Source organism: Rhincodon typus, unplaced genomic scaffold (genome assembly GCF_021869965.1).
Source record: "Rhincodon typus isolate 14 unplaced genomic scaffold, sRhiTyp1.1 hic_rhity00001540, whole genome shotgun sequence".
NCBI classification, from domain to species: Eukaryota; Metazoa; Chordata; class Chondrichthyes; order Orectolobiformes; family Rhincodontidae; genus Rhincodon; species Rhincodon typus.
In genome coordinates, this window is record NW_025967178.1 from 1 (window position 1) to 25000 (window position 25000).

General features: G+C 39.6%; 1 long non-coding RNA gene across 1 annotated transcript; it reads left to right on the forward strand.

The window, feature by feature from the left end:
• Positions 1 to 9704: 9704 nt before the first annotated feature.
• On the forward strand, positions 9705 to 24830 carry LOC125481276. Its single transcript, XR_007261268.1, has 3 exons — positions 9705 to 9821; positions 21047 to 21144; positions 24686 to 24830. It is a non-coding gene; the product is annotated as an uncharacterized LOC125481276 (long non-coding RNA).
• The last annotated feature ends 170 nt before the right edge of the window (positions 24831 to 25000 follow it).

A 25000-nucleotide genomic window follows, 5' to 3' on the forward strand; every position in this document is an offset into this window, starting at 1 on the left:
TTTACCTCACTGTTGAGTTTTTATATAGGTTCATCGTAATCTCTTGGCTTTTATATTCCATTACTTTTGCAATACAGTCTAATTTTCAGTCTTAATTGCCTTAACCTGACAAGCTACCTTTTAATGTCCAGAGACTTCGAACTTTTGAAAACCCTCTTCTGTTGTATAGCACTGAGCTGACATCCATTCCCAGCATTATCACTATTTTTCTTCTGAAGCATTCCTTAGCTTAGATATAGCTTAGGCCAGATTGTGGGTGACTGACTGGGGAGTGCTGGTTGACTGGACCATTTCTGTTGCAGACTAACCTCTGATTTTTCAGGCTGTCAACCGCTTTTAAGCTTGAAAGGTGGTCCTTGTTGGTCTTGCAGGAATGATCTCCTTGTACTAGACTGGCGCAAATACATAAATGACATTAAGAAGGGATATCTATATATCTAATTGGCTGTTTTTTCTGATCTGCCTACGACAATTAACTATATTTTATTGCTGCATTCACTATATGCTGGCACACAAACGGTAAATTAATATTTTAAAACAAAAAATATCAACCATGAGAAACCAGTACAAGTATTAGCTGTCAAAATGGTTATTTTGTTGCTGAATTGAATGCCTTCTGAAATTGTATCAGTAAATATGTTGTCCATGGTTGACTCAGAGGCCTCCAGCGCCGTTCTCGATGGGCATAAATGGCTGTGATGTCTTAATGGAATTATTAAAGCAAGCTTGATGATATTATTGGTGGCTGAGCTATAATAGTTAGGTGCTCAACATTTTCAGTGAGGGCTATGCAAAAGTCCCACCACATTATGAGCATTGTGTATAATGGCTTAAGTCTCTGACACCATTCTCTCCTGTAATCTCTGCACCGTAACAATAGTGTACGCTGTAGATGTATTGCAGTGTGATTTGTTTCCAGCACATTGAGGCTTAATAACTCCCTTCTTATAGGTACTGATTCTACATATCTGCTTCTTTAGTTCTTTTATTTATTTTATTAGTGTAGGGTTAAAATTAATCTAAAGTGACTAAGCCACAAGACATATATTTTGGTCAAGTATCTCTGAATTGCTGACAAACATTCTTGGAAACTCAGTTATTGTGTAACAGATAAAGCTGAATCATCCAGGCATCTTGTGGTTAAGGCCACAGTCGGCTGGACAGCTAGTTGTGATGCACAGTGACGCCAACAGCGCAGGTTGAATTCCTGCCCCAGCTGAGATTACCATGAAGCATTTTCCTTCTCAACCTCTCTGGCTGTCTGAGGAGTGGAGCTGCTCAGATTAAACCACCGCCAATTGTCTCTCTCTAATTAGAGAGCAGCCCTATGGTCTGGTAGGACTGTGGCAACTTTCCCTTTATCTACAGCATAATATAAATTTAGTTAAATTGTAATGATAATTGAGGGTGCATTATTTTTGCATGGTAGACAAGCAGGAGGCTGGAAGAACACAGCAAGCCAGGCAGCATCTGCAGGAAAGGTGCAGTTAATGTTTTGGGTATAACCCATCTTCAGGGCTCATTATTTTTGCATGTTGGGTATGAAGACAATGGAACGACTTCCCTACCGGTGACTCCAGTTTAGTGCACTTCCAAAAATTAATTCGGTATCAATGCGCTGTGTCTTGTTCCTTTTTATTTTCGCTTACTCCAAGACCCTCTGTTGTTTAACTTAGTTAAAATCATAGACCAATCTCACGACACCACTTGTGTGTTACGACTAACCATTTTACAAATCTCCTGGAAAAATGCTAACCACTGTGCTGAGCTATTGTGAAATATTAAAATTAATCTTTGTGTTGAGACATAGTACTAAGCCACTATAAAGCTAGTCTACTAATGTATTAAAATGCATTCAGTTTGTGTGGCCCCAACTGCAATGATGTTCTTTGGCCTGACACAGTTGTCATTACTGGAAATGCAAGATGTGTGTGCTTAACTCAATAACAGACTTGCTCACCAGTGTTACATGAGGGTAATCTGCTTTAATGCTGCTTAGCAGCCAATTTTAAATTCACAGGTCATGGAATTACTCCATCTCCACAAAACAATCACTTAGAACCTTGCTTGACAGCACATTTAAAACAGAAAATGCTCGTATCTCCTATTGTTTGAGCACCCCTGCATGCAACTTGTCATGAAATACTGTTGTTATATTCATTCAAGGCCTGCTGCAGATGAACAGGCAACCTGCCTCTGAGGAGGCTGGCCAAGTACGAGACAGGATCACTTGAACCGGACATGCACACTCTGTTCCGTTGAACTGGCTGTCTTGTGCAAACAATGGCTTGTGAGGCTGTAAAAGACTGCTATAATTAAGAATATGCCTTTGGGGAGGGAGTGAAATGAGTAACAATAAGAGGTAGTCTTCTGAATTAATTTTAAAATACCTAATTTAAGGTAAGTGGTTGCTATCATACAAATAGTTTAATATTTTAGAATTGAAATCTCAAAATTCTAAGTTGGAACATTTTGCTCTTTCTCTGGTTTTAATGGAAAGTTTATAAATTTTTTGCTGATGTTGTTCAACTTTTTAATGACTGGGAAAAGTGGTGATAGACAATAAATATTAAGGTGCATTACAAAAATTCAATAAAACTTCTTCAACGATGTGCCTTTAAGCCCAAATATTGTTCCATCAACATGTCTCCATTCCAAATAGAAGATCTTTGCATTTATGAGCACCTTTCACATCCTGAGGCTACCATAGTCCTTCTGATCCTCGTGTTATTTGGGGAAATGAATGATTTGACCCAGCTGTGACAATGCTCAAGTAACAGTGGAGTGTGACATAAAGGGGAACCTGCGGGTGTTGATGCTTTGATAATATTGCAGCTTTTGGCCTTGACAGAGATCATGGGGGTGACGAGCTTGTAAAGTGAGCATGGTGAATGCAGTCGCATTGTCCGTTTTGGAGAGAATGGATATTTTCAGTTGCCAAGGCACCAAACGGACTCGTTTGATTTGATTTGAATGATATCAGGCTTCTTGAATGTTGTTTCCAAATCTAATGAACACTGTTTCATTCTGCTTGTGATAAGCCCTGTAAACTATGGGAAGGTGCTTTACAGATGGGGGAGATCTGGCAATTAACATATATGATTTGCCCTACTTTCGTATCAGTGGTGTTGATCTGGTGGTTGAGACGACGGTGTGGGGAACTAATAGTGGTAGTGTTGAAGACTCTGGCAAGTGTTTGGCCCTTTTTTTTTAAACTTGTCCCTGCTTGCTAGTTTGTATTGAAACCGGTTCCTTGCGTGGGGTCCCCAATTAATTATGGTTCCAGATGGGAAAGCCCAAATTGTCAAGCTCCTGGGTGAGGATGGATGAATTGGTTCCCCTTTGTTATTAGATGCCCAACCTTCTAGGGCTCAACAAGGATAATTTGAAAAGAATTTAGACGATCCTTGTGGAAACCTTTCTCTAAATTTAACCATGCTTTCTTGAGTTGATGAAGGAGTGAGTTTGAGTGTCTAAACTCCAAGAGAAATAAAAACGGAATGTATGTACACACTAATCAGCAATGTGAGATGAGTCCAAAGAAAATGGTGGCGTTCAATCCCAGTTCGTATATATCCTTGGAAGGGGAAGACACAAATCTGTTTCACATTAGGCTAATCACTGGAGATTATGGTTCAGTTTGCAGTGCATTCTCCCATTGAAGACCTTCTGTTTGAAGCTTGCTTGACACCCATTTTATGATCTCCCTTAAGACTGAGGATAATTCACACAGTCCTTCCCAACAGTCACTAAATTATATTGCTCAGAATTTACTTTCTTAATCATTTTGTTTGTAAGCTGTTTTTTAAAAAAAAAAATGCATGTAATTAAACAGTGCAATATGTTCCTGGTGATCTGAGGTGGTGATCTGAGGTTATGATCTGTGATCATGACGCGTGACATGAATGGCTAATGCCAAGAGTCAGCTGAGGGCTGATTTGTTGCTTATTTACTGGGTGAATTGAGAATGGAGATGAACGTCATAGAATTAGTATTGTTATTGATGAAAAACAGAGTTTGGCTGAGATCAGTGCTGATAAGGAACCGCCATAACAGTTCTGTGAATATAATGATTGGTTCTGACAGCAATGAGCGTCATTCTGTGGCATTCAACCGTCTGGATCAAGTCTGTGATATGGAGTGGAACCATGAAGTTCTAGTAGAATCTAAACTGAAAATTGAATGAATTTGTCATTGGTGATTTAGTTAATTTACGTATGGTGGGTGGGGGAAGACTGATTTTAGTGGTAAATTAGTTGTTAGGTTTGTTCAAATATTTGTAAATAGAAAATACCTGGCAAATTGTCAATATAAGTGCTGTTACCTTGCACTGTTTCACATTGGCTAGTTGGCCAGATAGTTTTGGTGTGCAGTCTAGAATGTAAATAAGGCCCACAATGTGCTCAGCTGCTTCTAATATCATGTATGTTGTATTAAACCAACTGGAATTTCTTATCAATAACACGGGCCATCTCCGGGAGATATTCACTCAAAAATCTCTGAATTCAGAATTACATAATTGTTACATTGCAGAAGGAGGCCAATTGGCCGTGAGCACTTTAACTTCTTGCCAATCATCTGCCTTTTCTCCAAACTTCTGCACATTTATAGATGACTCCATGTGAGTAGAAATAGCCACCTTGAATACCACAGTAAGACTGTCCTCTACCACGTTTTCAGGCAGTGCATTCCATACCCTAACTACTCGCTGTGCGAAACTTTACAATTGTTCCCTCTATTTCTCAATCCACTTGAGTGGGAACAGTTTCTCCCTCCCACTATGGCAGGATCCCTCATGATTTTGAAAACTCGTATCAAATTTCTTCTTGGCCTTCTCATCTTCAAGGAAAAAAAGTCCCAACTTCTCCAAACTTTCCTCACAGCTGAAGTATTTTACATTAGACTGTAAGACGTAGGAGCAGCTGTAGGTCATTGACTCTGCTCCACTATTCAGTTCGATCACGGCTGATCAAATAATCCTCAACTCCACTTTCCTGCCTTTTTCCATAATCCTTGATTCCCTTTCTGATTTAAAAATCTGACTGCCTCAGCCTTTGATATACTTTATGACCCAGTCTCAACAGCTCTTTGCAGTAAAGCACTCTACAGATTCACTGCCCTCAGGAAACTTCTCCTCATCTTTGTCCTAACTGGGTAAGTCCTTACTTTGAGATTATGCCCTGGAACCAAGTCTCTTCTGCATACACTAGTGAAGTCACATCCTTCCTACAGTGTGATGTCTAGAAGTGTACATAGTACTTCTGAGGACTAACTGGTGTCTTAAATTCATCATAACCTCCCTGCTCTTCTACTCTATGCCTCTGTTTACAAAGCCCAGAATATTGTATGGTTTAATAGCTTTGTACCTGACCTGTCCCTGTTTATGATTAATCTACATACATGCCTGGGTGTCTGTGTTCCTGCATACTCTTTAGAGTAATAACCTTTTTTCATTTCATACTGTCTGTGTTCTTTGTACCAAAGTGCATCACCTCATACATCTGTGTTGAACTTCATTTGCCTACTCGTCTACTTAAAAATTTGTCCGTATCCTTTTTGAAGTTCTAAAGTGTTGCCTTCACAATTCTCCCAAATTTTGTGTTGTCCATAAAGTTTGAAATGGTTTCCTGTACACCTAGATCTGGATGATATATCATCAAGAAAAGCAGGGGTTCCAACAGCAAATACCCATCCAGATGCCTTTTAAATGTTGTAATTGTACCAGCCTCCATCACTTCTTCTGGCAGCTTGTTCCATGCATGCACCATCCTCTGTGTGAGCAAGATGCCGATTAGGTCCCTTTTAAATCTTTCCCTTCTCGTTTTAAGCTATACCCTCTAGTTTTGCACTTTCCTACCTTAGGAAAAACACGTTGGCTATTCACCCTGTCCATGCCCCTCAGATTTTGTAAAATTCTGTAAGGTCACCCCTAAGCCTCCAATGCTCCAGGGAAAATAGCCCCAGCCTATTCAGCCTCTCCCTGTAGCTCAAACACTGCAAGCCTGGCAACATCCTCGTAAATCTTTTCTGCACCCTTTCACCTTTAACAATATCTTTCCTATAGCAGGGAGACCAGAATTGAATGCAGTATTCCAAAAGTGGCCAAACCAATGTCCTGTACAGCTGCAGAAATGTCCTGATATCCCAACTCCTATACTTTCTTTCAACTTGAGCACCAGTCTCCTGATATTGCAGAGAACTTTGAAGAGCCATCTGAGACTGAACTTGATTGGCTCTATGCCATTAGGTTAACACAATATTATTTAGTTTTGCAGTGATTTGTTTACAAAATCGGGGATGTTAAGGATCAATCACATTGTAAATGGCCCTCTTCCTTGATGGTTGTTAGTTATCAGTTGTTTTCTTTTAATCATGTTCTCCAGTTTTCCTGTTTTTTTTTTTTGGTGTTTGCTCACAAATGACTACGTTTATTGGATTTAGTTCACAATTTTCCAGAATGGAAATCAACTCATGACCCCAGGAGACTAGCCTAGTAGGCTAATGATTGATTACAGTATACAAACTTGCGTTTACATGTAGCATTTTTTAAATGTTGTTGCAGCATTAAAATTTACATTCTTTCTATACTACCAATGATAAACTACTGTGAAATGATAAACTGTTCAGTTATCTTTTAAATATTGAACTTGATTGTTTGCTTAAGTGTGTTGTTATCCGTTAATACCTGTTTGGAAAAGGCTGAGTTCTTTCTTGGTAACCTATTTACTTAAACTCTAATAAGACTAATAATGAGATCTGAATGCTAGCACATGGATATCATTGAAAGATGGTGTTAGAAAGAGGCTGTTCAACCCATTGTATCTGTTAGTAAAACCATTCAATTAACCCCATTTCCCTGCTCCTTCCCCATTGGCCTGTATGAATTTTCCCTTTCCCAATTCTTCAGTGTGTCACTGTTGATTCTACTTCTACAATCCATTTAGGCAGTTCACTCCAGTCCACAAGAGCGCATTGTTCCAAAAAAAAAAATTGCCTTTCTTTTATTTTGCCAGTCACTTTGAATCTGTTTTCCTGCCACCAATCTCGTTGCCAGTCAAAACAAGTTCTTTTTATTTATTCTATCAAAATCATTCAGGATTTTGAACATGTCAATTAATACTGTGTAAACATAATTTTGTCTCTGTTACCTTTCTCTTTTCAATAGCAAGTAGCAAAAGTAATGCAAGAGTATACGAAAATCTTTCTGAAATTGATCCATTCCATTCTTGAAGCAAGAGGGATTGAGGAAGAAGCTGCTCATTATCTCAGTTCACATCATGGTGGATGTCCCACTTTCATATGCCATTAGAATTTGCAGAGCTAACACACCCTCAGCTGGGGTTGAATCCCATGGGAACAATTGCAGAATAAAAGAATGTGCTATTGAGTAGCTCGTTGAGAGTTTATAGCTTCTGTTCCTCAGGCTTGAATATCAGCTTCACTCCAGCTAAATTGACAGACTCCCATTAATCTGACTTTTTTCCCCCTCCTCTCTATGCCAGTTAACTCAGATTTACTAATTCTAGCTGAGGTGAGTCCATTCATGTGTTGCGGCCATAAATTCCAAAATAACCGATTATTGAAGAAGACTTGCATTTAGAAGCGAAACCGTTATTAAATTATTCATGTTTTAATCAACAGTTCCATTTTGAAGTCACGTGGCTAAAGGAGTGGTGCAAGAAAGAGGGGTTTCATTTTGTAGGGCACTGGCATCAGTATTGGGACAGAAAGGAGCTGTACTATTGGGAAGGACTCCACCTGAACCAACCTGGGACAAGGAGCCTTGTGGAAAGGCTAACTAGGGCGCTCATGAGGACTTTAAACTGGTTAAAGGAGTTGGGGGAGGCCTCAGCAGATGTTAAAGCTTCCAGAACAAGTAAAAGGACAAAGTACGGGAAGGATCAAGAATCTAACTTCGGGGACAACCATGAGAAGGGGGCAGTCAATGCAAGACTGAAGGTATTGTACTTGAATGTGTGCAGTGTACGAACAAGGTAAGTGAGCTTGTAGCGCAGATTGAAATGGCAAGTACAGTGTTGTGGGCATCAAAGAGACATGTCTGCAAGAGTATCAGGGCTGGGAAACCAGTATCCAAGTAGACATGACCTATCAAAAGGACAGCCAGATGGGCAGAAGGGACGGGTTGCCTTGTTAGTAAGCAATCAAATTGTATCGATAGCAAGAAGTGATATAGAGTTGGAAGATATAGAATCTCTGTGGGTAGAGTTGAGGAGCCATGAAGAAGAAAAGAACCTGATGGAAGTTGTGTACAGACCCCATAGCAGTTGTCAGGATGTGGAGCAGAAAATACGTCAGGGGATAGAAAAGGTATGTAAGATAGATACAATTACAGTAATTATGTGGGACTTCAATATGCAGGTGGACTGGGAACATCAGGTTGGTAGTGGAGAATCATGCAACTTGGAAACAGACCCAAAGTAAACAGTCCCACTTGCCTGTATTTGTCCCATATCCCTCTAAACCTTCCCTATTCATTTACCTGTCCGAATGTCTTTTAAATCTTGTAACTATACCTGCATCTACAACTTCCCCTGGCAGTTCATTTCTCATATGAGCCACCCTCTGTGAAAAAATTGTGCCTCTGGTCCCTTTTAAATCTTTCTTCTCTCACCTTAAAAATATGCCCCCCTTTTTGAACCCCCCCCCGCCAATCCTAGGGAAGAGACCTTTTGATATTCACCTTATCCATGCCTCATGATTTTATAAACCTCTAAGGTCACCCCTTGACCTCCTATGGTCCATTGAAAAAAGTTGCAGCCTATCCAGCCTCTCCTTATAAATCAAACCCTTCAGTCCCAGCAACATACTGGTAAATCATTTCTGAACTCTTGTCCAGTCTAATTCCTATAGCAGGAAAGAACTGTACACAGTAAGAAAAGGAATTCTTGGAATGTCTGAGATTTTTATTTATTTTTGAAGCAGCTTATGGTAGCGCCCATTAGGGAACAAGTAGTTTTGTGTGATGAGGCTGACTTTATTAGGGAGCTTAAGGCAAAGGAACCCTTAGATGGCAGTGACCACAATATGATAGCATTCACCCTGCAGTTTGAGAGGGAGAAGCTGGAATTGGATGTAACAGTATTATAATTCAGTAAAGGTAACCACAAAGATATGAGGGAGGACATGGCCAAAGTTGGTTGGAAGGGGAGCCTAGCAGTGAAGATGGTGGAGCAGCAACGGCAGGAGTTTCTGGGGGTAATTTGGGAGGCACAGCAGAAATTCAACTCCAGGAAGAAGAAACATACTCAGGGGAGGATGAGGAAACCACGCTGACCAGGGAAGTCAGCGACAGCAGCATAGAAACAAAAGAAAAAGCTTACAATGTATTGAAGGTTAGTGGGAAGCCAGAGGATTTGGTAGGCTTTAAAAAAATGCTGCAGAGGGCAACAAAAAATGCAGTAAGTTGTGGGGAGTAAATGAAATATGATAAACTAGCTACCAATATAAAAGAATATTGCAAAAGTATTTTTTAGATAAATGAGGTGAGAAGTTGAGAATGGACATTTGACTGCTGCATAAGTAGTAATGGGGAACAAAGAAATAGTGGAGGAACTGCATGTGTACTTTGCATCAGTTTTCACAGTGGAGGACACCAACTACATGCAAGCACTTCAAGAGAGACGGGGGAAGAGGTGAATGCAGTGACCATCACTAAGGAGAAGATGCTGGGAAAGCTGACAGGTCTAAAGTTGGATAAATCACCAGGACCGGTTGGACTACACCCCAGATATCTGAAGGACATAGTTGATGAGATTGTGGCGGCATTGGTGGGTGATCTTTCAGGAATCACTGAAATTGGGGTAAGTCCCAGAGGACTGGAAAATGGTTAAATAGGTGGGTTAGCCTGACCTTGATCGTTGGTTAGATTTTCAGTCCATTATTAAGGATGATATTTCTGAGTACTTCCAATGTGCGTGGTAAAATAGGGCTGAGTCAGCATGCCTTCGTCAAGGGGAGGTGATGTCTGACAAATCTGTTAGAATTCTTTGTGGAGATGTTAAGCAAGTTAGACAAAGGGTGTAATGTATTTGGATTCTAGAGGGCCTTTAGTAAGGTGCTGCACAGGACGCTGCAAAATAAGACAAGAGCCCATGGTGGTAGGGGCAAGGTCCTGTCTTGGATAGAGGATTGGCTGACTGACAGAAGGCAGAGAGCAGTGACAAAGGTGTCTTGTTCAGGATGGCAGCTGGTGATTAGTGGAGTTCTGCAGAAGTCAGTGTTAGGACCACAACTATTCACGTTATACATTAATAGTGTAGGTGAAGGAATTGAGGGCATTGTTGCTAGGTTTGCAGATGACACAAAGATCAGAAAGACTGGAAGGACAGGAGATATTGAAGTGCGCAGGCTGCAGAAGGACTTGGACAGGCTGAGAGAGTAGGCAAAGAAGTGGCAGATGGATAACAACGTGGGAATGTATCAGGTTATGCACTTTGACAGGAAGAATAGAGGTGTAGACTATTTTCTAAATGAGGAAAGGCTTTAAAAATCTGAAGCGCAAAGGGACTTGGGAGTCCTAGTTTGGGATTCCCCAAGGTTAACATACATTTGGCAGTTAAGAAGGCAAATGCAATGTTAGCATTCGTTTCAAGAAGGTTAGAATACAAGAGCAGAGATGTACTGCTGAGGATGTATAAGGCTCTGGTCAGACCACATTTGGAATACTGTGAACAGTTTTGTGCCCTGTATGCCAGGAAGGATGTGCTGGCCTTGGAGGGGATCTACTTCTAGACAGTAGAAATCTCAACTTTGGAAGGTGCTGTCAGAGGAACCTTAGTGAATTATTGCACTGTATCTTGTATTTGGTACACATTGACTCCCTTCACTGCCAAAGAGCAGTGGAAGTGGTGGATGGGGTGCCAATCAAAGGGCGGTTTTGCCTTGGATGGTGTCAAGCTTCTGAAGTATTGTTAGAGATGCACCCATCCAGGCAAATGGAGAGTATTCCTTTACACTTTTGACTTGTCTCATAGATGGTGGATGGGCACTGGGCACAGAGGAGGTGAATTACTTTTCATAGGATATCTGGAATCTAACCTGATCTTGGAGGCACATATTTATATGGCTGGTTGAGTTCAGTTTCTAGTCGGTGGAAGTTGCAGATTCAGTGAACACCATCGAAATTTGAGTAGACCCTCCTGCTGGAGATGGTCATTACCTGGCACTTATATGAAGCAAATTTTACTTGCCATTTGTCGGGCCAAACCTGAAGTTTATCCTGACCATGCTGCCTGTGGTCACAGACTGCTTTACTATTTGAGGAGTTGTGAATGGGACTGAACGTTGTGTGATCATCAGTGAATATCTCCGCGTCTGATTTTGTTTTGGAAGGAAGGCCATTGTTGAAGCCACTGAAGACTGTTAAAGTGAGGACGTTATGTTGAGGGACTCCTGTAGAGATGACTAACCTCCATTAATCACAACCAGCTTCCTTTGTACCAATCATTAGAAAGCTTTCCCTGGATTCCCAATTAACATGAGTTTTGCTGGGGCTTCTTGACGCCACATTTGGTTAAATGCTGCCATGGTGTTAAGGGCAGTCTCTCTTGCTTTGCCTCTGGATGGTGAGTACTCCAGTTGCCGGAGTGACATTGGAGCTGTGTAGATTGGAATGGTGCACAATCCCTGAGGCAGCTGCCTACATGGGAATTGTCCCAGAAGTTGAATTTTCCAATGGGCAATTCTCTTGAATTGGAAACAGTTTTGGGTGGTGTGGGGGAGAGGGGAAAAGGAAAGAGATGAGGATGAATTTCTTCAGCCAGAGAGTGGTGAATCTGTGGAACTCATTGCTACACGTGCCAAGTGATTTAATGTATTTTTAACACTGAGACAAATGGGTTCTTGATTAGTAAGGGGGCCAAGGATCACAGCCTGAAGGTAGGAGAATGGTGTTGCGAAACATATCAGCCATGATCAAATGATGGAGCAGACTTGATGGCCTGATTCTTTTCCTATATCTTATGGTCTTAAAGTCAAAGAATTTGGAGGGTTATGACTCATTTGAGCTTAATAGTTATCCAGGAAATGTTTGAGGATTAAGAAAGTGCTCTAACTCCTGAGTAACTATTAAACTGAACCCTTTTCTCAGTGCTGTCCCTTCTGCTGTGCGAACCTTGACGTGACCCCTCTAGACTGAACACTGATTAGCACTGACCCTGTCTGAATTGACCCCAACTTCCCCTAGTGTGTGAAGTACTACCTACCTGACACACTGCCTCTTTACCTGCCCAACCTCACTTGTCTGAGTCACTGTCAATATGGTTTTGGAATTTTTGACTCCTGAAATAATGGCAGCAAGTGTCATTTTAAAAAAAAAAGTGTGTCACAGCCTGTAGTGCTACTTCTGTGTGGAGTGGATTTCTCCCTGGTTTTCTCTGATGGAAACATTCAGGACGGGACAGAATCAAAACATTGACCAGGGAAAGCATCGACAGGCAAGTGGGTAATTTAAAGAGGATTATTGTCTGTCAAATCTGTTCCAAGATTGATCAAACTATTCAGGCCCTTGCTCAGAATCTGTAAGTGTGAAGGAGAAATGTATTTGGGTTTTAGACATGAAATAGTCATTTGAAACAAGATACATTATAACAATGTCATAACCAATTCTTGTCCATGAATTGGGTTTGATCTTGAACCCAATTTTCGGGAGAGATCTAAATTTATGTTGTGCTTGTTTTCACTTGCAATCACAAAAGGCTGTTATGATTTTGTAAATTTGCTTTCATATATGTGCTTCTGAAATTTGGAATTCCTGTCTCCAACCTCATTGCTTGAATAGATTTAATTATTAGCAGTGGCTTCTTTTGGTTCAGCTTCACGGAAATAACTTGGTTCAAGGTGTTTTCCTGATGAGTATCAAAGTGAGTTGCATTTCTATCCCCTGAAATATAAGCTGATTCTCATTTTAAATATGGAGTACAGTTGCTTTGGAAGAACGAGCTGGGTGGAATTACTAATAAGAAGGCTCAAGAGGGCTTGAATATATCATTGGTGATCAATAATTCAGGGAGCTTTATATTGCATTTGTATAGTGTTGGTGATTAATTTCTCCACAGTTCTAAACTCAGCAGCTGCTGTGACTTCAGGTAACCTAGTGATCAAGCTTCATCACAAAAAAAAATTATCCTATTCAAAATTATATTTAAAAAAGCAGCTAAATTGATCATTGTTGGTACTTAATTTATTTTTTCTTAACACCAGCCTTTAGATGGGATTTCATAATATGAAATCCCAAAACAGTAAGTTTGCATAAAATTATTTCTTGTTATCAAGACCATTAACTTTTGTCTGGCTTGTATCTTTTTCTGTTGACTTCTGCAGGAGAGGTCACATTTTCATGTGACCGTATTGGATGCTGGACTAATCAGTGCTGACATTTAACCCTGTGGCTATGTACAAGTCTCTCTTTGTTTAAAAAATTTACTCTGCTTTCCTTCAGTGAGTTTGATTGATAACATACAGTAATACAATTCAATGTTCAAGAATTAGAAAAGAGACACTATCACTTTTTGATTGTCTTGTCCTTGGCTTTAGTGCGCATAAGTTGTATGAAAATACTAATTTTAATGAAGCAGGTACAGAAGTAGTTAATAATAACACTGATTTCTTTCGGGTGAATGTTCTCAGGCCCTGAACAACATGGACTAAGATGAGAAATTGGGGAAAATTAGGTGAGGTGTTATGTCTCACTGGGGTAGTGCACTGGAAATCAAGCCTCACTATTCCTGGAGCTGCCACAAAAGCTAAAGATTTAATAGAAGGGAGGTGATGGCCTAATGGTATTTTCACTGGACTGTTCTACTAAACAACCAGATAATGTTCTGGGGACCCAAGCTTGAACCCCAATTTTAATTCAATAAAAAAAATCTGGAATCAAGAGATTAATGATGACCATGAATCTATTGTACATCGTTGGAAATACTCATCTGGTTCACTAATGTCCTTTGGAAAAGGAAACGGCCATCCTTGTCTGCTCTGGACTGCATGTGACTGTAGACCCACAGCAATGTGGTTGTCTTTTAACAACTCTCTAGGCAATTAGGGACGGGCAATAATTGCTAGCCTGGCCAGCGATGTCCTCATCCCTTGAATGAATATTAAACAAAAGTGCACAAATTTCCTGATTTTACCTGTCTTTTAGACCAATGTTGACAGAAAGCACTGGCTGGTTTTCTGTGCTTAATAAGAATTACTGTTTATTACAGGTAATTGTTTACTTGTAGCCAGAATCTACTTATGAATCATTGATATCTAACTCCACTGGTTAAAACTCTAACTTCCTTTATAAAAACCCCTGCTACAAACTGGAGATAACACTCTGTCCCTCCTTGCATAAATGCAAAGCAGACTGGGAAAGCAGGATATACAGGACTGTCCACATGGTTCACTGAGGCTATTCTTTTTGGCTTGTCAGGACTAGCTGTTCCTCAACTTTCCTTCTCCAGGTACTTTTGCTTGTAGAAGGCAGAGTGCACCTGGTTCACACTTTTTATAAAAGTCTGATGTCTTGGTTAAAAGCCACAATTTACAGCAATTGATGAGGGAAATGAACTAGCTTTCTTCAGGCTTGAGGTGTTTTTCTTGACTGCACAGAGAGGACAGCTTCATCCTTTGCAGAAGTTCAATGGTATCTGCCCAAATCTGCATACCCACAAACTGTTCTGCTACCTGGGAGCAAGTCACATTGTTGTAGGCAGGCAGAGGTCTTTGCCGTGAACAAGTGGTAACCATTTCCATAACAATTAGCTACTTGTTGCTGGCTGAATCTCCATTTGTACCCATCTGTAGGCACCAGCCTGCCTGCGGCTGGACTTGCTTTCCATCTCGCCCCCTCCCCCCCACCAACCATGTTTGGACAAGCAGTAGTGTAAACAGTTCTTCCAATGAAAGTCAAGAAACTTGCTTTTCAGAAGTGCAATATCTATGACCATTTCCTCCTCAAATGGTCCTGGAGGTGGGGGTACGGGGGGAGAGAATGACACTCCTCTGCACCACCCTGACCATCAGGACCCCCAGGTCCCTGTCCAGAGGCATGACAATTTTCCCTTTGTGTGTCGTATCCGGGGCAAATGCCATAAGCCATGCAGTGCAGGTCTGGATTGCTAGCACTTGACCTGATAGGCACCACCACTTTTTAAATATGGTGCCGCACCAGGAAATGGGATGACCTGGCAGGGCTGAGGGTTTCTACCCATGGTGAGAGAGAGAGAAACTGGCTAACATCAGGTGAAAGGCATACCATAGGGACATGTTTCCTAGTTATGATGCAAGTTTGGAATGATAACATGAGAAAATCCGCTAGGACTAGCAGTGATTCTTAAAATGAAAATTAACCAATTTCTGGTACAATTCAGCTCTTGGTCTGCAGTGCCTTTTTCAGGACATGTAAGTTGTTTTATTTTATAGAAATAAACATGCTGGAAATCTGAAATAAAGCCCTGAAGTGGTGGATTAGCACAGCAGGTCCATCAACACCTTTTCAGAAGTTGGTACATTATTTTTTATGATATCCATTCCAGTGAAGAGTTATGCCCTGGTAATTAACTCTTGTTGTTTTCATCTTTTTTTTTCCTCATTAGATTTGAGTGTTTTAACACCACCATCTCGGGTTTTATTGTTGCATTCTATTAGAACCATTGGTATGCATTTGGATAAGTTGCGCAGTTTCTATTAGGCACTGGCAATGGCAGTATGAAGCCTTTTTCTTAAAAAAAAAGGGTAGTAATTAATGTATCACTCCTGTTGGGGACTGTTAACATTTAAAGAGAAATATGAACATTTCTTGGAACAGACTTTACATTTTTAAACAATAAACAAGCTTTATTGCTTCACAAAGATTTTTAAACAAAGCAATCACTATAACTTAATATGATCTATAACCACAGGTATTATGCACTCAGTTTTAATTACTTTCCACAATAATTCTCATATAATTTATGATAACTTAGTCATTTACCACTAGAAGGACTCCTTCAAAGTATGTCACAGTCCCCAAAAACTACTTTAATTTTCCTCAATTCCAGCAATTCTCAAAAATAAAACGTTCATTTACTACTCTTGACTGTGAAAATCTCTGTGCCTTGCTTTCTCAGTGCTTCCTAACTAACTGCTGGCTGCTTTGTTTTGTCACAATGTTCTCTGAGGACCACTCTAGTATTTTCTATTTTGAACTAGTCAGTCTTTCAGCTTTTTCTCAGGTGATCAAATTAAAACTAAGATTAAGCCCTACCCACATTCTACATGGCAAATGATGAAGCTAAAATTTTCACTGCTTAGAGTACAGGTTTATTAACTGTTCTTTACATTGACTGTCTTCTCCAACTGAGCTAGTAATTAGATAGTCCATGTCCAAGATACAACTAACTCTCTTTTGCAAACACCCAATTAAATTGAAACTGGAGGACTTCCCGAAGCTCCACCCAGCCCCTTGATGTAGACTATTGAGCGATCCTCAAGTAGACCTATTAAGTTAAGAACAGTATATTCCCCATTTAAAATTCATTTGATCTGGTGAAAGAAATTGTCTTTTACTACCAGGTGTTAGCAAGTTTAAAAATCTCCGACTCCCAAAACAAAAACATCTTGCTGGATTGCTCCTTACTGCAAGGATTTAATATATTATGTCTCCAGTTGTTCAGCTAGATAAGCCCAACTGCTGGCTTATGATCTTACTTTCTATCAGTTAACCTCTTAAGTCTACATGGCCTCAACCTTTTAAGCATTATAAACTCTTTAGTTGTATTGACTCAGGGCAGCTTTTGCCAGTTTCCCAATCAGCTACCCCAGTTTTTTTATAGTTAAAACATTAATTCTGGAAACTAAATGTCATGTTCTAAAACATACATTATTAGATATTTACAATACAAACCCAATATTGTACCAATGTTTTGAACCAATACATGTATCAGTTACAATTCTGTCCTGCTCTAGTACATAAAACAAGTCGAGGGGCCAGTAATTTTCTTTAACACTCCCAGATGTTTGGCAAAAAGCTGTTAACGTTGAACTCAAAATACTCCAATGAGCATCTGGAAAGATGTAAGTGACTGCTTTTTCTATTGGTTTCAAGACCTAGGGTCACATTCTTAATTTCCTTTTGAGCAGTGTGCAGAGAGAATATAGTTAGACTGTATCTCAAATGAATACTGAAGCCAATTTATCAGGGATATCTGGTCAAAATATAATATAGTATGTTGGTTCATTACTAAGAAGCAGCTGTTTGAGAGTCCTTGCAAGAACTTGCAGGGGGGACCAAGTTCACTTCTTTTGGAAGAAGTGTAACATATTGATTTTTAACTTGCAGATGGTTAATCCTTTGCACGCTTGCAAAATTGAAATGACTAAAATTGCAATATTTGAAATTGTAATGCTATTCCTTAGAAAATTCTTCAATTTGGTGCTGAAGAGGGCTTTCAGAATTAGTCTGGTTCTGCTGAAACATCTTTTGTTTCTTCCCAACATTGAGATTTTGGCTCAATTAAGTTTTGAGGGTAGTCACACTATAAGTTTGCAAATGTACATTATGATCAAAGCTCATTCCTTCATTTGCAAATCCTTTGAAGTTCTATATATGTTTCAAGGGAATGTGTCAGACTCTTATTTCAAAAATATACTTTATTCATAAAAGTATATATATATATATATATTAGTCACTAAAGCAGTTTGGTTCTGTATATTAACATATAAAGCAACAAACAAACGTTGGAGTTTGATTCTATCCAGCAAACAAACCAAAGGCATTTCTTACTTTTAGGGAGTGTGTCTTTGACATTATAAACTCAGCATGCAGGTTTTACAAATTCCACAAACATGCCTTTCGCCCCTTTTTGAAATTATTATGTGAAGCTGACTAGAAAAACATTCCTTCATCGCTCATAGAAATTGTTTATTAAAGGGAGCCACGTAATTCATTAAATGTAACGTGTTGGCCACCTTTTAACAATCTATGAAGGGGGCACCCAAGGGGTAAACAGAAATTGTTTGTTATCTAGTTACCTTGTGTATGGAGAGAAACTGACACTAAGCATCAAATATTCCAACATGGGGAGAGACCTGCAACTCGACTTGTATTGCTGTGCCCCTGGTCCCTGATGAAACCCTCATGTAAGCACATCACTGTACTTGTGCAGGAGGTTTAAACTTCTGCTGTTTTTACTTGGTCATAAACTTCTGATTACAAATTTTACCTTTGCTGGATTACTCAAAATTTCACTGATTTGCTGGATAGCTGTGCTGGTTTTTCCACTTGCTTACTTGGATCTCTTCCAAGCAGATTTAAAGCCTGTTCGGGAGTGAACTCTAAATTATATGGAGTGCCGAAGTGTTCCAACATCCACAGCAATGTTCAGCCCACCCTTCCAACCTGGACTGAGGCAGGGGGTAGAAATAGACTTGGTAAGGGGAGGGAGGTTGCTGAGAGAAGGGGAGAACAGGCTTGGGGACTTGATTGGGGGTGGGGGGGGGGATATGGGACTTGGTGTAGAGGGGCTGGATGCTGTGCACAGGGGGAGCAATATTGAACAAAGAAATGCTGGCAACGGGATAATTAATACTAGTAGACATAACTCTTGAATTTTTGTTTTACCATGGAACAACTGGAAATAGTAGAATTAACACAAGTTTTGGGGCATTTAACATCTTGGCACCAGGCCATAAGAAATAGGAACAGGAGTAGGCTGTTTGGCTCCTCAAGCCTGCTCTGCCATTCAGTAGGATTGTTGTTGATCCAACATTCCTCACCTCCACTTTCTTGCCTTTTCCCTGTAACCCTTGATTTCCCCATTCAATCAAGAATCAATCTATCTCAGCCTTAAATGTATATAAGGACTCTGTCCCACAGTTCTCTGTGGCATGGTGTTCCTCAACTCACCCATAGGTTTGCGCTCTTTTATTCTGAGACAACGCCCTGTGGTTTAAGACTCTCCCAAGAGGGAAAGCCTCCCTTCAGCATTTACCCTGTAAAGCTCCTACAAATCCTATATGGTTCAACGAGATCACTTTTCATTCTTCTCAACTCCGGCGAGTAGAGTCACAATCTGTTTAGCCTTTACTCATTAGACAATTTCTCCATACTTCTTTTGTGGTGAACCTTCTCTGAATTGCCTCCAATGAAATAATATCTTAAAGAGCCGATGGCAGATACAGCTAGGACTGTAAGGTGTGGCAATCCTGCACCACAAGGCAATAATTGGATTTCTGGTACACTCTGGGTTACTGAATAAAGCTGGACCAGCAGTCGAGGCCAGAGCTATGAAAATTTGTCAGAAATGTGGGAATAGAGTATCGATGTAGCCTGAATTTTCTCAATGTGAATCTAAAATTGGACAATAATACGGTGTGGGCTGGATTTTGTGATCTCCTATTGATTTTGAAGCTGATAGGGTGGTGGGATTGGCCTCCTACAATCTGGAGAGTGTATTTTCTTATGCCTACTTGCCCATTTGGGCCTGCAAAATGTAATTCTGGGTACATCTGCTTGAATTAGACTGGCTCTTCTTATGGCAAAGGCTAAAACGAATAAGTATACAGAAGTTCAATTTCAGAATTTATTCCTGTTTTACCAACTTTCATTTGGAATGGACTGAATTAATCACCTTTATATTGCCTCTGAGAAACATGGATTACAAGGCTTGTAAAATTTGATATTTAAGTATTCAAATATTCTTTATCCAATAATAAAGAGACTTGTATTTCTTCCTGCCTCATACCAATTCGTAGTCTTTGAGTATCTTGGATTCTGTTAATTTGAGGATCCATTACACTTCAGTGAAGGAAGCGAACTGCTTAATGCTGGTTGGAGGAAATGACGAGTATTTTCTCAGTTGAAATAATGTCTGATCTCTTTTTGGACCTTCACCTTTGGAAAAATTGTTTTGGTGATTTTTCCCAAAGAGAAAGTTATGATCCTGATTTTAAAACAGCTGTCTATTTAATCAGAAAGTTTAATATTTTATTCAATGATTAGAATAATATTAACTATTATGTTTGAAAAGGATAATTATGAAATTGAATTCACTGTGTAGACTAGTTTTAAATGAGCTAACAAGAGCTAGAGCCAAATTGTTCGCGGCTTTTACTGAAGAATTAAATATATTACCTCTAGACAATTTGTACTAATTGGTTCATTAGCTTCTTTTCCAGTTGGTTTGTAATTTCATTGCGATGATTGGAGTTAAATACTTGGTTTTGCACAAAGTGTACATTAGATTTCTACTCTTCACCTCCGTGTTCGTATTTGACTTCTATAACGTACAAGGAGAGGTGTCTAAGTCCAACTTTAAAGTGTTCAAGGTAATTTTGGGACCCCCTAGTTTGACCAGTTGAAAGTGTGCTGGTGCAAATGCGTTCCAGTCAGTTGAATTACAGAGCCCAGTTTTAACCTAAGACAAGTGTTGTTTTATTTAGAAACTTATCTGTTGAGTGCCATCCACTCAGTAATGAGATGTTGCACAGATGCCTGTGAATGAATTAGTGATAATGTAACTTGACTGATGTGAGTTAGCGATGCTGTCCAGGGCTCTTTATTCAATGTTTAATTGTAGCAAAGCTCAAATTGTTGCCCAGCAGCAGTTGTCCAAACTAAATGTGGTTCTCATTTATGATTGTCACCTTGGTTGACATAATAGCATGCAAGCTTCTCTGTTAGATTGTTACACGTTGAAGCCTTGCTCCAGGACTTGAACGTACAGTCTCGGCTGTCCTTTCTGTTAGTGTGATACTGAAAGACTGCTGTAGGTGCTGGCATCAAAAAACTTATTAAATCACTGTCTGCTCAGAGGTGGCTCTAATCATGTGCTCATTTATAACAACGTGTGCTACCTTTCTTTGCTGAAGTTAGCTACTGTACTACGTCCACTCTCATAACACTGGTCATGATTTAAAGGAAATGCATTGGCTGTAAAACTGTTAGAACACCGAGGCCACAAAAGCTGCTATATAAAGCAAGTTGTTTTTTTTTATCAGGGTAATAGTTCTATGTACTTTTTTTTTCCCCTCACTCTCTAAATGTTGTTTCATTTAATTCCAGGTTATCTGCCGAACGGTATTCATGCGGTTGAAGCAATGTTAGCAACAGCCAGCATTGGAGCCATTTGGAGTGCAACTGCTCCAGATTTTGGTGTAAATGTAAGTAATGGGCATGTGTGATTGGTCAAAAATGGACGATTGTATTGTGTCAGATTACATTCTTCTCCTCTGAGTCAAATGTTTGTAGCTTCAAGCTCAATATGAGGATCTGAGCACAAAAAGCAAAGTTGACACTGCTGTGCAGAACTGTGGAATATTGGAGATGTTTTCTTTTAGATGAGATGTTAAACTGAAGCCATTTCTGTCCTCTTGATAGATATAAAAGACTCCATGACACTATTTTTGAAGGACAGTTAGGAGGAACTTTATCTATCCTTCACTCAACATCAAAAAAGCAATTATCTAGTCACTATCATATTGCTATTTCTAGGGGCTTACTGGTTGGTTGTGTTTTTTTCTACATTTAACGCAATGATTGCACTCCACTTGGCTGGATGGTTGATTTGTGATGCAGAGTGATGCCAACAGCGTCGGTTTAATTGCTGCACTGGCTGAGGTTACCACGAAGGATTAGGAAAGTTGATGTTTTGGGTTTACACCCTTCACCAGGACCCAGAATGTCGACACTCCTGCTCTGCTGATGCTGCCTGACTTGCTGTATTCCTCCAGCTCCGTGCTGTATTGACTCTGACTCTGACTCCGACATCTGCAGTTCTTGCTATCACCGTGGAGGATTATTCTGCTCAACTTCTCCCCTCACCTGAGGTGTGTTGACCTTCAGGTTAAACCAACACCAGTTGTGTGTGTGTCTCTCTCTCTCTCTTTCCCTGTTTAATGAAAGAGCAGCCGTACGGTCTAGTAAGACTGTGACAACTTTCACATGAAGTAAAAAAGCACGCCACCTGCTGGTTAAAATGAATTCAAGTTTGGTGAATTTAAACTGACCTCAGCTTATGCTGTACTATAAATTTTAAATATTGATACTTAAGAAAAACTTTCTAACCAAAACTTAACAATTTCAAACATTTTTCACTTAACTCAACAATTAGTTTCTTCATAACTAACTAGTTTTAATTCACATTCACTGGTATTCTTAGGATTTCCTTTGAGAACATAACCTGGAGAGACTAAAAGAGTTATCCTGTTCCTGTCTCATCTTTCAATGACACCGTGACTTAACTCCACAATCTGCCCTTGTGCAATCCCTTTTAATTTTAAATTTCAAAAGTTTATTGATCTTAGAAATGAAATACACAATTGACCTAGCATCAGTTGTTTGCAGAAGAGAATTCCAAACTCCTGCCACCCTTTTCTTTGTGGAAGTATTTCCTAACTTCACTCTTGAAAAGGTCTGGTTTTAAATTTTAGAATATTCCCCAAATGACTTCTCTCTATCTTGATTTTGATTTTATTGTGACATGTACAGAAGTACACAAGTACAGGAGTACAGTGAAAATTGTATAATGTCCATGATGTGGAGCAGCTGGTGTTGGACCGGGGTGGACAAGGTCAGAAATCACACGACACCAGGTTATAGTCCAACAGGTTTATTCGAAAGCCCAAGCTTTCGGAGCTTGAGATCTCCTTCATGTGTTAGTGAGAGAGGTAGTATCAGACACACAATTTATAAGCAAAAGATCAAAGATTCATATCATTAGAGGATGTACTTCACAAATCTCATCTTCATCAGTGGTGTGAACCTTTGATCTTATAAATTCTGTGTCCGATACTACCTCTCTCACTAACACCTGAAGAAGGTCTCCGGCTCCAAAAGCTCGTGTTTTCGAATAAACCTGTTGGACTATAAACTGGTGTTGTGTGATTTCTGACATTGTATAATGTCACCACACAAGGCACCGTCTTAGGAACAAGCACCTACCTCTTAAGAACAAGGTAGAAAGAAAGAGCAAAGTTTTCTGTTCTTCTTAATATCTTAACAATCTCAATTACATCACCCTTGACCATCTAAATTCGGGAAACACAACTCTGAGGAAAGATTGCACAAAATCATTTCGACTGCTGTGAGTCTAGGTATCGTTCTGGTAAAGCAATGCTGTACTGTCTGTAATGTCAAAATATCCCTCCTAAGTAATGGAGCTCAGAACTGCTCATTGTATGTAAGAGGTGAGATGCAAGGAGAGATTTATAGAACTGAAGCATGATTTTTTTTTCTTTTATGCCCTTGTATCCTAGTTATGTGCAAAGAAAGGTTAACATTCCATGAGCCTTTTTGATTACTTCTGCACTTGTTTGTGACATTTTTAATGATCCATATTTCTGACCTACAAGTCTTCTCAAGCTCTGCAGTTTCTGGCTTTCCACCATTTTGAAAGCATGCTGCTCCAACCTTTTTTAGATCTAAAGTAGATGACTTTACCTTTGCCTATATTGAAATCTATTTGTCGTTGTTTTCCTGAATCACTTGTCTAACAATATCTATCAATAGATGGAAGCTGGCAATTTCATTGCTTACAGTGCCACCTATCTTTGTGTCAGTGACTATCTTTTTTCTAGTTTCTTTTTGTTCACTTATTTGATTACATTTGACTATTTTATATAATCAGGCACCTTGTATTAATGACAGATAACTTTACCTCTTATTTTTCTGGGGCAAGTGCCTACATTCAAAGTACTAAATAAACGTGTGGATGAATTTGAAAAAAAATCAAAGGTAAAACTTGAAAGAGCAAGTTTTCACAGAAGAAGAGCTCAGTATCCAGCGAAAAAGCTATATATTTTTATTGATAATATCTTCAGATTATTTAGGAACTATGGTGATGGAACCTTTGAAATCACAATTCATAAGAGACAGTTTTTTTTTTGTGGGAATTATTGATGGGTCAGACTTATCACAGTCCAAGGACAATTGGACATTGGAGAAAGCTACTCCATTTGTTCTAGAAGCAGAAACCAGGAAGACCCACTGACAGTCGTGAGGAGAAGGATAGTCTTGCCACAGGAGACTAACTGTATCTATCCACTTTAAAACCACTCTACAGACACGTGGGAGGCTAGCACAAAGAGTAGGATGAAAAGCAGATACTGAGAGTCAGTGTCAACATTGTGGAACAAAAGAGCCTCCCAATCACAAGCAGTGCCCGACTATGACAAAAAAAAACACAGCTACCACAAAACCGTAGGTCACTTCTAGAAGTTATGCAGAAGTAGGACACAGTTTCAGGGTGTGTGTACAGAACCTCTTCCACTGGGAAAGATACCTTAGGCATTCCCTGGCGAAATGAGAGATTCAACCAACCTAAATTTGACAGAGCTTGTGTATGTCAATAGGCATTCTTGATAATTTAAAGCTCAATACAGATGTGGGTCCATGTCCTATCACCAACTGCCATGACTCAAGAAATTGAAACCATAGCTACAGAAATGACACAAGTTGAATAACTCTTAAGAGCGAAGGTAAGCTGTAAGTAACACAGCAAGACAAAGAGCTAAGAGAGTTGAAAACATTTGTGTAATCTGCTGTGAAAATTTCTGACTTCTGAGCCTGCACGCATGTCTTGACATTATGGTTTATGATGATAGCAGGCATTCAGCTAGTTTCAAGCATACAAATTGGTCCAGAAATAGTTATCATCGAAGTTGTCAAAGGGCAAATAAAAAATGGTATCATTGGGCTTTTTAGGCTCATGGCTGAACCCAAAAAGAAGACAGAATGGATGAAGATGACCCATTTTGGCAGAAGGGAATTATGTCTTACCATCAACAAGAAGAAGCCACAGACTTTGCAAGTGTTGTGGAAATATTTTCCATTTCTAATATCACCTAAGAAAGACCTTCAAAGAACAAAAATCAGCAAAGTTTACCAGAAGAAACAAATGAGGAAGAACAGAAATGAACTTTTCAACCCACTTGAGCTCATGAACAAAACTTTAACTGAAGTTGTTCAAAAAACAAAACAGCCCGCTGAACAAATTGATAAAACAGCTTTGGGTTTGAT